At 41.6% G+C, this 16,597-nt stretch overlaps 1 long non-coding RNA gene across 1 annotated transcript; it reads left to right on the top strand.

Annotated features, from left to right (window-relative positions):
* Positions 1–179: 179 nt before the first annotated feature.
* LOC107791179 (uncharacterized) lies at positions 180–14,858 on the top strand. The gene is made up of 2 exons (XR_012709445.1): positions 180–14,075; positions 14,190–14,858. It is a non-coding gene; the product is annotated as an uncharacterized LOC107791179 (long non-coding RNA).
* Positions 14,859–16,597: the final 1,739 nt, after the last annotated feature.

The raw sequence follows: 16,597 nt of genomic DNA, 5'->3' as shown, positions 1-16,597 counted from the left end.
TTTTGTCATTTTACCTAATTTCGCATATTAGCTTAGAATTTCTTTGTAGAATCAGTTACTTGAAGTGTTATTTACATTATGAAATTGAATTGAATAGATTTGGGCTATTTGGGGTCAAGTACTCGTGGCAAGAAAGTGGTATCAGATTGATTTGAGTTTGTTCGAGGTAAGTGGCATGCCTAACCTTGTGTGGGGGACCTTCCCCTTAGGATTTGGTATAATTGATAATTGAAATGCCCTGTAAGTGAGGTGACGAGTGCGTACTTAAGCTAATTGTTGAAAAATCCATTTTTTTTACGTAATGTCAATTGTGTTCCTTTTTTCCTGTTTCATTTTACTTGCAATTTAAACCTGTTGCTAGCTTAGAAAATGCATGTCTAATTGACATAACTGTTTATATGCTTAAACTACCTTAATTGAATTATATGAAGCATGCTAAATTAGAATTACCTGTTTTACTTGGTACGAGCTTGAGCTTAATTGAGTATTCTTGTGTTGCTGCTGTGTGTTTTACTTTGGGACTACGGGACGGCATCCTGGGAGATCTCCTGTACGTATTTATTATTTGAACTGAGGTGCGGGATACCAAGAGATCCCTGGCACGTATATTGAGGATACCAAGAGATCCTCGGGATACTAAGAAATCCCGGGTATATATTGAGGATGCCAAGAGATCCTCGGGATACCAAGAGATCCCTTGTATACATTGAGGAACCTAGATCTGCACACGAAATATATGTGTAGGAAAGGTCATGAGTACACCACAGCGGTACCCAGTAAGTGTCAAGCCTAACCTCGGTCGTGCAGTGACAAGGAAGGTCAGGGCCTTACCGGTCATATACATATATATATAAAGAAATGAAATAGTATGAAGTAACACTTGATAATAAGAAATATCAACAAATACAATGCAGAGGAAACCACAGAAACAACATAAATCCACACAGAGGTAACAACCGTGGATCTACTAGGATACCGTCAGGTATTTCCCAAATATAAATATCCAGTGGATCTCCCGGGTGTCGTCCCATAGTTCAACTTGTAGTGCGTAGGGGATCTACCAGAATACCAATCTCTAGTCTCAAATGTAAATACCCAGTACTAGGGGAATCTATCGGGTGCAGTCCCGTAGTCCAATTCGTAGTGCGCAGTGGATCTCCAAGAATATCAATCTGTAGTCCCAAATATAAATACTCAGTATTGGGGGAATCTACCGGGTATAGTCCTGTAGTTCCAATATAAATGTGCAAGGGAATCTACCAGAATATCAATCTGTAGTCTCAAATAAACAAGCAAGGGGGATCTATCGGGATATCGCTCGTAGTCCCAAAGTAAACACACAACAGCAACACGAAGAATATTCAATTCAATCCAATTTCATACCAAGGTAAAAAAAGGTATTTCTAACCTAGCATGCTACACAGAATTCAAATAAAGCAGTTTGAACAAGTAAAGCAATTAAGTCACTTAAACATGCTTCCCTAAGCTTGCAGTATGCTTAAATTGCAAGTAGTATAAACAGGGAAGAAAAACACAGTTATAGTTACTTAATGAAAATAGAATTTTCAACAATTAGCACATGTATGCACTCGTCACCTCACGTACAAGGCATTTCATATATCAACAATACCAAATCCTAAGGGGATTTCCCCCACACAAGGTTAGGCAAGCAACTTACCTCGAACCAGCTCAATCAACTCGATATCACGTTCTTTCCATGAGTACACGACTCCAAATGGCCCAAATCTATTAAAAGTAATTACATAATATAAATATAACTTTAAATAACTAATTCAACTAATTAATTCGAAACTAACACACGAAATTTAGAAAATCGCCCAAAAAGTCCCCCGGGCCCACATCTCGGAATTGGATAACATTTGCAAAATAGTATCCTCACACTCTCACGAGTTCATACATACCAAATACATAAAAATCGGACCACAAACAGCCCTTCAAATCCCTAATTCCAAGACTCCAATTTCAAACCCTAAACCCTAATTCTAACCCTTATCTTTCCATAAATTTCTTGCCAAATCAGTAGAACAATACCATATAAACGAGTTTGGGGTTCCAAAAATCTTACCTCTTTGAAGCTCCCTTGAATCATCTCTCAAAAACCTCAAAAAAAGCTAAATCTTCGGATAAAAATGGTGAAAGAATAGGCTAAAATCGTGACAAAAATCTTATATAGGTTCTGGCCCAGGGTTTTCGCAGCCGCGGTCCCAGATGCACATCTGTGAAATTCCACTTAAAGCACAAGGCTGCACATGCACTTCTTTTACCGCACCTGCGATCTCGCAGGTGCGCTCAACCTCTCGCACATGCGGATCCTAGTCTCCAAGTTCCTGGCCGCATCTGCGGCTCCTAGTCTACAAGTTCCTGGCCGCATCTGCAGCTCCTCTATCACTTCTGTGATCGCGCACCTATGGTCCCCAAACCGCAGGTGCGGTTATGATAGACTTCAGCAGTTGAAGCTGCTTCGAAATATCCCAAATCCTTCCGTCAGCCTTTTGAAATCATCTCGAGGCCCCCGTGACCTCAATCCAAAATACAAAAAAGTCATATACCAGTATTTAAACTTGTACCAACCATCGAAACACTCAAAACAACGCAGGAATACCAAATCAGCCTCGGATTCAAGCCTAAGGATTCCAAAACATCCAATTTCCGCTTTCGATCAAAAAGTCTATCAAACCTTGTCCGAATGACCAGAAATTTGCACACACATCTCAAATAACACAACAAACCTACTCCAACATTCGTAATTCCATTCCTACCCTGATATCAAAATCTCACTATCGAACCGGAAATTTCAAAAAATTGACTTTCGGCATTTCAAGCCTAATTAAGCTACGGACCTGCAAAACACAATCCGAACACACTTTTAAGCCCGAAATCACCCAACGGAGCTAACGGAACCAACAAAATTCCATTCTGAGGTCGTCTTCATACTGCTCCGACTATGGTCCAAATTCTAAAGTTTAAGCTCTCATTTAGGGACTAAGTGTCCCAAAACACTCCGAAGCTCCAACGAATCCTCCCGGCAATTCACAATAGCAGAAATAAACACAGGGAAAGAAGTTAATAGGGGATCAGGGCATTAATTCTTAAAAATGACCGGCCGGGCCGTTACATCCTCCCCCTCTTAAAACATTCGTTCATCTACAAACGAGCATAGAGACATACCTGAAGTAGTGAAAAGATGAGGGTAGCGGCTACGCATATCCTACTCGGTCTCCCAAGTCGCCTCCTCGACCGACTGACCCCACCACTGAACCTTGACGGATACAATGTCCTTTGACCTCAGCTTCCGAACTTGCCTATCTAATATCGCCATCGGCTTCTCAACATAAGATAGATCTTTGTCCAACTGGACTGAACTAAAATCCAACATGTGCGATGGATCACTGTGATACCTCCGGAGCATCGAAACATGAAATGCCGGATGAACTCTTGCCAAGTTAGGAGGTAAGACAAGCTCATAAGCAACCTCCCCAACACGCCTCAATATTTCAAAAGAACCAATAAACCTCGGACTCAATTTCCTCTTCTTCCAAAATCTCATAATGCCTTTCATAGGCGAGACCCGAAGCAAGACCCGCTCTCCGACCATGTAGGAAACATCACGAACCTTCCGGTCTGGATAACTCTTCTGTATAGACTGGGGTGTGTGAAGTCTATCCTGAATCACCTTAACCTTCTCCAAGGCGTCCTGAACCAAGTATGTGCCTAATAATCTAGTCTCATCCGGCTCAAACCAAACCACTGGGGATCCACACCGCCTACCATACAAAGCATCATACGGTGCCATCTGAATGTTGGACTGATAACTGTTGTTGTAGGCAAACTCCGCCAATGACAAGAACTGATCCCAAGAACCTCCAAACTCCATCACACACGCACGGAGCATATCCTTAAGAATCTGAATAGTGTGCTCAGGTTGTCCGTCTGTCAAGGGGTGAAATGCTGTACTGAACTCCACCCGAGTACCCAACTCATGCTATACGGCCCTCCAGAACCGTGATGTGAACTGAGTACCTCTATCTGAAATGATGGAAACTTGAATATTATGTAGACGAACAATCTCCTGGATATAAATCTCTGCCAACCGCTCTGAAGAATAGGTAGTACACACAGGAAGGAAATGTGCGGACTTGGTCAGCCGATCCATAATCATCCAAATGGCATCGAACTTCCTCAAAGTGAATGGGAGTCCAAATACGAAGTCCGTGGTGATCCGCTCCCACTTCCACTCCGAAATCTCTATCTACTAAAGCAACCCTCCTGGCCTCTGGTGCTCATACTTCACCTGTTGTAAATTGAGGCACCGAGCTACAAACCCAACTATATCTTTCTTCATCCGCTTCCATCAATAATGTTGTGTCAACTTCTTGGACATCTTCCCCGCACTCGGATGGATGGAATACCGCGAACTATGGGCCTCCTGTAGAATCAACTCTCGAAGCCCATCAACATTGGGTACACAAACACAACCCTGCATTCTCAATACCCCGTCATCACTAATAGTCACATCTCTGGCATCGCCATGCAGAACCTTGTCCTTGAGGAAAAGCAAATGGGGTTCATCAAACTGACGCTCCCGGATACGATCAAACAAGGAAGACCGAGAAACAACACAAGCAAGGACCCGAATGGGCACCGAAAGATCTAATCTTACAAACTGGCTTGCTAAGGCATGAACATCCATCGCCATGGGCCTCTCCACTGCTGGTAAACTCCCCAAACTCTCCGCCCGGCAACTCAAAGCATTGGCCACCACATTGGCCTTGCCCGAGTGGTACAAAATAGTGATATCATAGTCTTTCAACAGCTGTAACCACCTCCTCTAGCGCAAATTAAGATCCTTCTGCTTGAACAGGTGCTGCAAACTTCGGTGATCAGTATAGATCTCACAAGGAACACCGTACAAATAATGATGCCTGATCTTCAGGGCGTGAACAATAGCAGCTATCTCGAGATCATGGACATGATAATTCTTCTAATGTGCCTTTAATTGTCTGGATGCGTAGGAAATCACCCTACCATCCTTCATCAATACCGCTCCAAAGTCAGTCCTCGAGGTATCACAATAGATAGTATAAGACCCCAAACCTGTAGGCAATATCAAAATTTGGGCTATAGTCAAAGCTCTCCTCACACTCTTTCGTCCACTGGAACAGAGCACCCTTCTAGGTTAGTCTGGTCATTGGTGCTGCAATGGATGAAAATCCCTCAACAAATCGACCGCAATAACCTGCCAAGCCAAGTAAACTATGGATCTCAGTAGCTGAGGACGGTCTGGGCCAAATCTGCACTACTTCCACTTTCTTCGGATCCACCTTTATCCCCTCACTCGACACCACGTGACCCAAGAATGCCACGAAATCCAACCAAAACTTACATTTCGAGAACTTTGCATATTACTTCTTTTCTCTCAAAGTCTGAAGCACTATCCTCAAGTATTGCTCATGATCTTTCCGACTCTGGGAGTATACCAGAATATCATCAATAAAGACAATGATGAACGAGTCAAGATATGGTCGAAACACACTGTGCATCAAATGCATGAAGGTTGCAAGGGTATTGGTCAGCCCAAATGACATAACAAAGAACTCATAATGACCAAACCGAGTCCTGAAAGTAGTCTTCGAGATATCTGGTTCCCGAATCTTCAACTAATGGTAACCTGAATGCAAGACAATCTTAGAAAACACTCGTGCACCCTGTAGCCGGTCAAAAAAATCATCGATAGGAGGCAAAGGATAACGGTTCTTCACTATAACTTTGTTCAACTGGTGATAATTAGTGCACATACACATAGAACCGTCCTTTTTCTTCACAACCCCTGTACACCCCAAGATGATACACTGGGCCGAATAAAACCCTTATCAAGCAATTCATGCAACTGATCCTTCAACTCCTTCAACTTAGGAGGGGCTATACGATACGAAGAAATAGAAATGGGTTGAGTGCCCAGCAACAGATCAATGTCAAAACAATATCTCTATCGGGCGACATGCCCGGAAGATTGGCTAGAAACATATTAGAGCAATCCCGTACTACTGGGACTGAATCAACTGTAGGAGTATCAATACTGACATTTCTTACATAAGCTAGATACGCATCATATCCCTTCTCAACCATTTGCCGAGCCTTAAGGAAAGAAATAACTCTACTGTGTGTGTGATCTAAAGTACCCCTTCACTCAACTCACAGTACACCTGGTAGAGCCGGCGTCACGGTTTTTGGGTAACAATCAACAATAGCATAATGGAGCGACAACTAGTTCATGCCCAAGATAACATCAAAATCTACCATGCTGAGCAATAATAAATCGACTCTGGTCTCAAAACCACTAAAAGCAACCAAACATGACCGATAAATGCAGTCCACAACAAGAGAATCTCCCACAAAAGTAGAACCATAAACAGGGGAACTCAAAGAATCCCGAGATACACCCAAATGTGGGGAAAAATAAGAAGACACATAAGAATAGGTAGAGCCTGGATCGAATAAAACCGACGCATCTCTATGACAAACCAGGACAATACCTGTGATGACAGAATCGGAGGCGATAGCCTTGATACGGGCAGGAAGGGCATAATATTTAGCCTGGCCTCCCCTTCTAGGGCGACCTCTACCTCCCCGACCTCCACCTCTAGTTGGATGAGCAAGTGGGGTAGCAACTGGTGTTGTGATCATAGCTTGAGAACTCTTCGGAGTGAGTTGTTACTGAGAAGTATGGAGGCGCACTCCTCCCAAGTCTAGGGCAATCCCTCACCAAATGGCGTGTGTCACCACACTCAAAACAAGCTCTAGGAGGATGACTGGCTCGGGCCAAGTCTGCTGGACAGACCTCTGAAAGCACCTCGCGCAGGAGGCACGCTAGATACCGGAGGTGCATAATAAGGCTTCTGAGGCCTAGGAGGAGCTGGAATACCACTAGATACTGGAAGAGCTGAATGAATGGGGCAACTCATATAACCCCTACCATGATGAACTACAGCTGAAGCACGGGCACCAGAATAATGGCCCGACTCTCGAGGCCTCTTGGCCTCCCTCTCCTCTCTATCCCGAGTATACATGCCCTCCACTCTCCTAGCAATGCTCACCACCTGCTAATAAGAAATATCCATCTCCAACTCACGAGCCATTCTAGACCTGATGCTAGGAATGGGCCCCTAAATAAACCGGTGAACTCTCTCGCGAACAGTAGAAACCTAGGCTGGTGCATGCCTAGTTAAGTCAGTGAAGCGAACAGCATACTCTGAGATAGTCATAGTGCGCTGACGCAAATGCTCAAACTCTGCACGCCATGCATCCCTGAGGCTCTGAGGAACAAACTCTCTCAAGAACATATCTGAAAACTGTGTCCAAGTCAGGGAAACTGCCTCATCTAGACTGTCCAACTCATAAGTGCGCCACCACTGATAGGCTGCTCCTCGATGCTGGAAGGTAGTGAAAGAAACCACACTCGATCCTGATATACCTATGGTGAGGAAGATACGGTAGCACTCCTCTAGAAATCACAGGTCATCATCTGATGCTAAACCACTAAATACAGGAGGCTTATACTTCTTGAACCTCTCAAGTCTCCGCTGCTCATTCTCTAAAGTCGCTGCCCTGTCCTCGGGCTGAACTGGGGCTACAGACTGTATAGGAATAATCTCTAGGACCTGATCAACATGAACTCGCTGCTCAGGAGTGCGGGCGATGGGAGTCTGTGCTCCTCCCCCAGCCTAAGATATGGCTGCAACAAGGGGAAGCAACCCTGCCTGAGCCAAAGTGGTGTACATGCTCATGAACTGAGCAAGAGTCTCCTGAAAAGCAGGAGTAGTAGTATCAGTATGCATATCAGGTGCCTGGGCTCCGGCGGGAGCTGCTGGTGGCTCCTCGGTGATAGATCACGCAGGTGCTCTGGCTGCACTGCGTATGCGTCCTTGGCCTCTACCCCGACCCCGACCTATAACGGCTCCAGTAGGGGGCGTGGGTGCCTGATCATCTTTGGTAGCACGTGTCCTCACCATCTGTGAGAGAATAGAAGGCAGAAGTTTAGAGTTGTGATATCAAATATCTCACACGACAAGGAAATCAAATGAAGTAGAATTTTCCTAATAGTTACATAGGCTCTCGTAGATAAGTACAGACGTCTCCATACTGATCCGCGAGACTCTAATAAACCGGCTTGTGATTCATGACTCCTATGAACCTAGAGCTCTGATACCAAATTGTCACGACCCCGATTCACCCTCCATGAACTATAGTGATTGCACCTAGTCTCTACGACTAGGTAAGCCTAACAATTTATGGAAAAAAGGGAAAACAACATATGAAACAAGTAAAAACTGCAAAATAAACATAATGAAAGTTTAAAATACTGCTCGGCATAGACAATAATAACACTCTCGACCAACAGCAACACTCCCAAAACCCGAAATCTCATGAAATCACAAGCTGTTGAATAACTACAATGCGTTCTAACTCTAAAATGGCTAAACAAAAGAAAATTACAGAAGGGCTATAACTAAAAGAGGGAATAAATAGGGACTCCTCGGTCTGCGGACGCGGCAGATATACCTCAAAGTCTCTGATGGATCGCCTCGCCTCAATGATGGTAGGGTTGAGTCGAAGAACCTGGATCTGCACACGAAAAACATGTGCAGGAAAGGGCATGAGTACACCATAACGGTACCCAATAAGTGCCAAGCCTAACCTCGGTCGAGTAGTGACGAGGAAGGTCAAGGCCCTACCGGTCATATACATATATATATATATGTATATATATATATATATATATATATATATATATATATATATATATATATATATATAAAGAAATGAAACAGTATGAAGTAACATAGGATAATAAGAAATATCAACAAATACAACATAGAGGAAATCATAGAAAGAACATAACTCCACACAGAGTTAACAACCGTGGATCAACCAGGATCCCGTCCTGTAGTCCCCAAATATAAATATCCAGTGGATCTCCCAGGTGTCGTCTCGTAGTCCAACTTGTAGTGCGCAGGGGATCTACTAGAATACCAATTCGTAGTACCAAATATAAATACCAGTACTGGGGAATCTACCGGGTGTAGTCCCATAGTCCAACTCGTAGTGCGCAGGGGATCTACCAGAATACCAATTTGTAGTCCCAAATGTAAATACCCAGTATTGGGGGAATCTACCGGGTGCAGTCCCGTAGTTCCAATATAAATGTGTAGGGAGATCTACCGGAATATCAATCCGTAGTCCCAAATAAATCGGCAAGGAGGAACTATCGGGATATCGCCCGTAGTCCCAAAGTAAACACACAACAGCAACACGAAGAATATTCAATTCAATCCAATTTCATACCGAGGTAAAACAAGTATTTCTAACCTAGCATGCTACACACAATTCAAATAAAGTAGTTTGAACAACTAAAGCAATTAAGTCACTTAGATATGCTTCCCTAAGCTTACAATAGGCTTAAATTGCAAGTAGTATAAACAAGGAATAAAAACACGGTACAATTACTTAATAAAAATAGAATTTTCAGCAATTAGCACATGTACGCACTCGTTACCTCACGTACAAGGCATTTCATATATCAGCAATACAAAATCCTAAGGGGAGTTCCCCCACACAAGGTTAGGCAAGCCACTTATCTCGAACCAGCTCAATCAACATGATATCACGTTCCTGCCACGAGTACCCAACTCCAAATGACCCAAATATATACAAAGTAATTGCATAATGTAAATATAACTTCAAGTAACTAATTCAACTAATTAATTCGAAGCTAACACGTGAAATTAAGAAAATCGCCTAAAAAGTCTCCCGGGCACACGTCACAAAATCGGAAAAAATTTGCAAAACTAGAATCATCACACTCTCACAAGTTCATAAATACCAAATACACGAAAATCGGACCACAAACAGCCCCTCAAATCCCCAATTCCAAGTCTCCAATTTCAAACCCTAAACCCCCAATTTTCCATAAAAAAAAAACAAACCCTTATTTTTCCATGAATTTCTTGCCAAATCAGTAGAACAATACCATATAAATGAGTTTGGGTTTCCAAAAATCTTTCCTCCTTGAAGCTCCCTTGAATCCTCTCTGAAAAACCTTGACAAAAAGCTAAGTCCTCGAATAAAAATTGTGTAATAATAGGCTAAAATCGCGACAGAAACCTTATATAGGTTCTGGCCCAGGGTTTCCGCACCTGCGGTCCCAGGTGCGCATCTGCGAAATTCCACTTAAAGCACTAGGCCGCACTTGCGCTTCTTTTACCGCACTTGTGGTCTCGCAGGTGCGCTCAACTTCTTGCACCTGCGGATCCTAGTCTCCAAGCGCCTGGCTACATATGTGGCTCCTCTATTGCTTCTGCGATCACGCACCTGCGGTCCCCAAACTACAGGTGCGGTTATGACAGTCTTCAGCAGTTGAAGTTGCTTCAATATCTCCCAAACCTTTTAGTCAACCTTCCAAAATCATCCCGAGGCTTCCGAGATGTAAACCCAAAATACAAACAAGTCATATACCATTATTCAAGATTGTACCAACCCTCGGAACAGTCAAAACAATGCCGGTATACCAAATCACCCTCGGATTCAAGCCTAAGGATTCCAAAACTTCCAATTTCTGCTTTCGATTAAAAAGTCTATCAAACCTTGTCTGAATGACCTGAAATTTCACACACACGTCCCAAATAACACGAAAGACCTACTCCAACTTCCTGAATTCCATTCTGACCCTGATATCAAAATCTCACTATCGAACCAGAAACTTTAAAAATTCGATTTTCGGCATTTCAAGCCTAATTAAGCTACGGACCTCCAAAACACAATCCGAACACGCCCCTAAGCCTGAAATTGTCCAACGGAGCTAACGAAAACAACAAAAATCCATTATGAGGTCGTCTTCACACTGCTCTGACTATGATCCAAATTCTAAAGCTTAAGCTCTCACTTATGGATTAAGTGTCCCAAAACACTCCGAAACTCCAACTAATCCTCCCGACAATTCACAATAGCAGAAATAAACATTGGGAAAACAGTTAATAGGGGATCAGGGCGTTAATTCTTAAAAACGACCGGCCGGGTGGTTACAGCGCCTATCGTGATACTAGGCCAGCCAACTATTATCCATTTACTCCATATTTCATTTTTTGACTTAAATAAAATAATATTTTTGACAGAACTAGATAAAATATATATAGTGAAAATCAAAACAAGCAGAAAATACAAGCCCGACCTCAGGTGTCACTAGTCATGAGCAACATACTACAACGGTTTGAAATAAAACAAGACTAATACAGTCTGAGAGTAGCCAACAAATACACTAAAAAGGAAGATAAGAAAGGAGAAGGCGGGACTGCGATCGCAGGCAGCTACCTCGCAATCTCCAAGGAAAAGGCTCCAACCGATAAGATCAACAACCTCTACCGTGGACCGAGACACCTAGATCTGCACACAAAGTGCAGTGGATAACGTGAGTACACCAACTCAGTAAGTAAAAGGTATGGACTAACGGGTAGTGACGAACCAAACCTCAACAGATATACAAATAACTATTTGAAAAAGTAGACATGCTTACATTTCAAGTAAAAGCTCAGCAATAAGTAAATACAACATGACCAGTATCGAGTATAAAGCTCAAGAAATCTCTAAGTACCAATGCATAAATAGCATGATCAATGTTCCGTATACCTCTACTCACAACTGCTCAACCACTCGGTACTGTATATGGCCATCCGGCCCAGGGAAGATCCATCCCGGAATATATATATATCATTGATCATAGTCATCCAGAACAAAGGAAGGCCATTCCATCCCTAAGGAGAAGATCCATCTCCAGGTATCGGTACTTCGGACAAGATCCATGTCCAGGGAAGATCCATCCCCCAATATCATCAATTGTGCTCACTGGGGGTGTAAAGATTCCGGAGGGGCTTCTCTTAGCCCAAGTGCTATAATAAGCCAATGAAGGCATGTTTAACATCTCGCTGCGGCGTGCAGCCCGATCCCATACTATCACTCAATATCAGGATCTCGGTCTCACTCAGTCATCACTCTCCAGTATCACACACATGGGCTCAAAATGTCATGATACTATCCCAGACAATGATATGATGTATCAAATAACAATAATCGAGACTGAGTCATTATAAAATATGCATGAACATGACTGAGTATAGATTATCAATGAAGCTAATAGTATGACAGCAAGAAACGACCTCTTGGGTCTCAATAGTATTGGCATAAAGCCTTAACAGGATAATTTTCATGATTTAAAGATCATTAACTTAATCACATAAGTACAACACAGATATCAGCAAGAAAAAGTCACTAAGTGGTGCCATGGAATGATCCATGCCACGATTCTCACGGTACACGCCCACACAACCGTCACTTGGCATTTGTGTCACCTCAATAGTAATCATAGAACACATAGTTCAGGGTTTCGAACCCTCAGAACCAAGTTTAGAAGCGTTACTTACCTCAAGCCAAGCCAAACTCTAGCCCGCAACGACTTGTCTCTCGATTCGGCCTCCAAATGCCCCGAAACTAACCAAAATCAGAACCATAACATCAATATATGCTAAGGGTACAAAGCCCACGTGAAAATAATCAAATTACATGACAAATCCCGAAATTGGTCAAACCCGACCCCCGGACCCACGTCTCGAATTCCCATAAAATTTGCAAGACTAAATCCTTACACTCTCAAGAGTTCATACATACCAAATATAGCAAAATCAGACCACAAACGACCCTTCAAATCCCTAAATCAAAGTCTCCAATTTCAAACCCTAAACCCCCAATTTTTAACCACTAATTTCCACAAATTCCATGCCTAATCAGTAAAATATCACCTTAGAAACAAGTTTTAACTCAAAAAATCTTACCTCCACAAAATTCCCTTGAATCCCCTCTTCAAATTGCTCCCATAAGCTCCAACCCGAATGAGAAATTGATGAAATAAGCCAAAATTCACGAAGGCATCTATTTATTTGCTCTACCCAGCAATACTGCAGCTGTGAACTCACACCTGCGGTCCCAGGTGTGCACCTGAGGAAGTCACTTATTTGTCCAAAACCGCATCTGCATTCAAATACCCACACATGCACCATCGCATGTGCGTTCAACTCTCCCCATCTGCGGCTCCTGCACTTCAAAACCTTGGCCGCATCTGCAGTCCTTCCTAGGCTTCTGCGAGCCCGCACCTACGGTCCCCAATCCGCAGGTGCGGTTATGACAGGATCCGCAGCTGAAGTTGCTCAAACTAAATTCCAATCTCTCCGACAACTTTCCGAAATCATCCCGAGGCCCCCGAGACCTCAACTAAAAATATGAACAAGTCACATACCACTATTCAAACTTGTACCAATCCTCGAAACACTCAAAACAACGCTGAAACACCAAATCACTCTCGGATTCAAGCCTAAGAATTCCAAAACTTCTGAATTCTACAAATGATCAAAAAGTCTATCAAACCTCGTCCAAATGACCTAAAGGTTTGCACACACGTCATAAACGACACAATGGACCTACTCAAATTTTCAGAATTCCATATCGACCCCGATATCAGAATTTCCACTACCAACCGGAAAATGCCAAATTTCCAATTTTGTCAATTCAAGCCTAAATCTATCACGGATCTCCAAAATATATTCAGATCATGCTCCTAAATCCCAAATCACCTAACGAAGCTATCCGAACCATAAGAACTCACAACTGAGATGTTTTACACATAAGTCAATATCTAGTTAACTTTTCCAACTTAAGCTTACTCAAAAGAGACTAAGTGTTTCATTCCTTTCCAAACCCACTCCGAACCTGAACCAACCAATCTGATACCTCATAATACAGTTGAACAAGACATAAAGAAGTAGAATTGGGGGAAATGGAGCAGTAACTCATGAAACGACCGGCCGGGGTCGTTACAACCATGGTGCTTAGTCTCCCTTAAATATTCTTGGCATGATAAATTAGGAAAGTTGTTTGATGAAAAGGTCGTCTTTATGTGAAGTATAGTTTGATTGCTCAAATACGAGCAATGGTTTAAGTGTGGGATATTTATGGTAGGCTAAAAACTTGTGTTTTAGCCATATATATCATTCTAATTACTACATTTTATTTGTGTTTGTGCTTAAATAATGGTGATTTGCATTTATTATGTATTTTATGACTTGCAGGAAATAATTCCGAGTTAAAAAGTCAAATTGGATCTAAATTGAACAAGTTGGAGCTTTGAAGTCTGAGTAAAAGCCCAAGATTTAAACCAGGATCATGTTCGGAGATCGATGAACAATTCTGGATAACTAAAATTGAGAAAAATTATCACACTGAGAAAAAAGCACTATCATACCGCATGGGAAGCCGTGTGAGGTGACGTGGCAGTGCAAGTGAATATCTCTACTGAAAATAACTTTTCTCTAAATTTCTCCATTTGCGTGACACGTGAGGCGTCAGGCCTATGCAAATTGATAGAGTGTTTTCCCACTTCTGCTAGGAAAGGGTAGTTCTATCCGGACCCACTTCTATATGGTATAAATACACCAAAAATATGATTTTGGGAAAACTTTGGACCTATGAAAGATCTGAGAAGCAACTAAGGCAAGAAACAAGATTTCATCAAGATTTCAACCAACAATTAGTGTAATACGGGTTTTTGTATTGAATCATTAACATTGATGTTTTTATGTCTTTAAACCTTTTTTAGATGACTTTTTCCGTTGCTATGAAGTAGTTTTTCCTTAGGGTGTTGACAAACATGGTGTATTGATAATTTGATAAGGGATTCGATTCTTGATAATTTCTTGACTTAAATGAGGGAGTGTTGAATTATATTGTAAAGTTGTTCATTATTTTGCTTAATCGAAAGAAGAGTTTTATATTGAATTTATTTACATCTTATGCTCTAGTTTAAATACGTAATTCAATTAGGTAATTGAAAGAGCCTCTTGAATTGTTAATCGAACTAGAAAATGAGAAATATTTGTGAGAAGCTACCCTTTAGACTAATATCTTCTTAATATTCATTGCAATTGATCAATGTGCTTCAATTGGATTATTTCTAGAAATTAACGTTTAATCGAAAAAGGAACCTTAACTTCAAGTGTAATCTAATTATTTGATGAATTCGTGAGAATTAGCAGTATTATAGAGTGAACTAATTCAAGAATTTGATTATGAGTAAATTAACTTTCACCTGCCTAGTCATTAACCCTATTTCTCTCACTAATATTTCTTTGTTGCTCAACTTTTTTTTTCTATGATCAATTGATAGTTACTTTTAATTTTAGTAGTTAATTGTAGAGATAATTATTCTAATCAAGTGTTAATTCTCCTAGATAGCAATTAACTAACGATGAACACTGTTTAAATTCAGTACTTGTGAAGGCGATAATTAAACCATACTATATTTGACTAGCGAGCATTAATTTTGTGTTGTGTTTTGCGCTCGCCAACAACCAACTCTGAATCATGAACCAGACAATCCTTCCCAAAGGACTTCAACTCCATTTTGCACTAACACCGCACCAAGACCAGTGCATGAAACATTACAACACACTATATTTGGCCCTAAACCTATGGGAAACACTAACACCGGATCTCCATAGATGGAAAATCCCTCAACAAAGCTGCGATATTTGTACCCCCTTGTAACAAAGTGTCCTACTCAACATCCGCAAAATCAACACCACTGGCCGACGCACAACTGATATCGAGTTCATAACATCAGATATGAATGAATAGGAAGGAATTGAAGATATATATGGGCTTCAAGAAGAATAAAGTCGCACGATAAGGAATCTAGAAAGGGAAGTTTACTTATTAGAATATATGAGTCCACCAAACTATATAGAGACCAGGTTCTCTATGAGTTTCCACTCAGAATGCTAATAAAACAGTAAGTAAATAATACAGGGATTTTTTAGGTGGAAAAATCACTGCTCAAGGGGATAAAAAACCACAACCCACACTGGTAGGATTTCAACTTTGTTTACCGTGAAAATGGTAATGACAATTAAATTTGTAAATGAGATTCTAAAAATACGTGATCTATTTTTATGCTAGTTGATAGAGAAGTTGATGCTAAGAGTACGAATTTTAACGATGAAATACGATCAAGAATAGGGCAGTAATCAAACCGAGGGGCTTGCTGCACAGGCTTCGGACAGGCCGATGAAGGACCTCGGGGACGATATCCGACTCGAGCTCGATCTATCAGGGGTAATCGGGAAGGGATAACAGTTAAAATATGATCAAAGGAGGCTCTTTATGGCCAATACCAAGCAATAAATGAATAACAAGTATGAAAGCAATAAATGCAAAGTGTAGCCTTGAGTGAGTAAGAGCGAACAAGTTAGAAAGAAGAAAGAGAGAGAGATATTATTGATCTTATATAGAATAGTTGGAGCTCTGCTTACAGAATGTTAACGACTCCCCTTTTCTAAGGGGGATGGAGTCCAAACTTAGTACAAGATACGTTGAGTGGTAAAGGGAACGGGATGGGACAGATAACTAGCTTCATGACGTATACATAGGCTAATGTTAGGCTGCCCAGGTAGACTTAATCAACTCTGAATGCACTCTTCGG

This window comes from Nicotiana tabacum, chromosome 1, assembly GCF_000715075.1.
Source record: "Nicotiana tabacum cultivar K326 chromosome 1, ASM71507v2, whole genome shotgun sequence".
Lineage (NCBI taxonomy): Eukaryota > Viridiplantae > Streptophyta > Magnoliopsida > Solanales > Solanaceae > Nicotiana > Nicotiana tabacum.
Note: the sequence above shows the minus strand (reverse complement) of the source record. Positions and strands in the feature narration are given on the sequence as shown.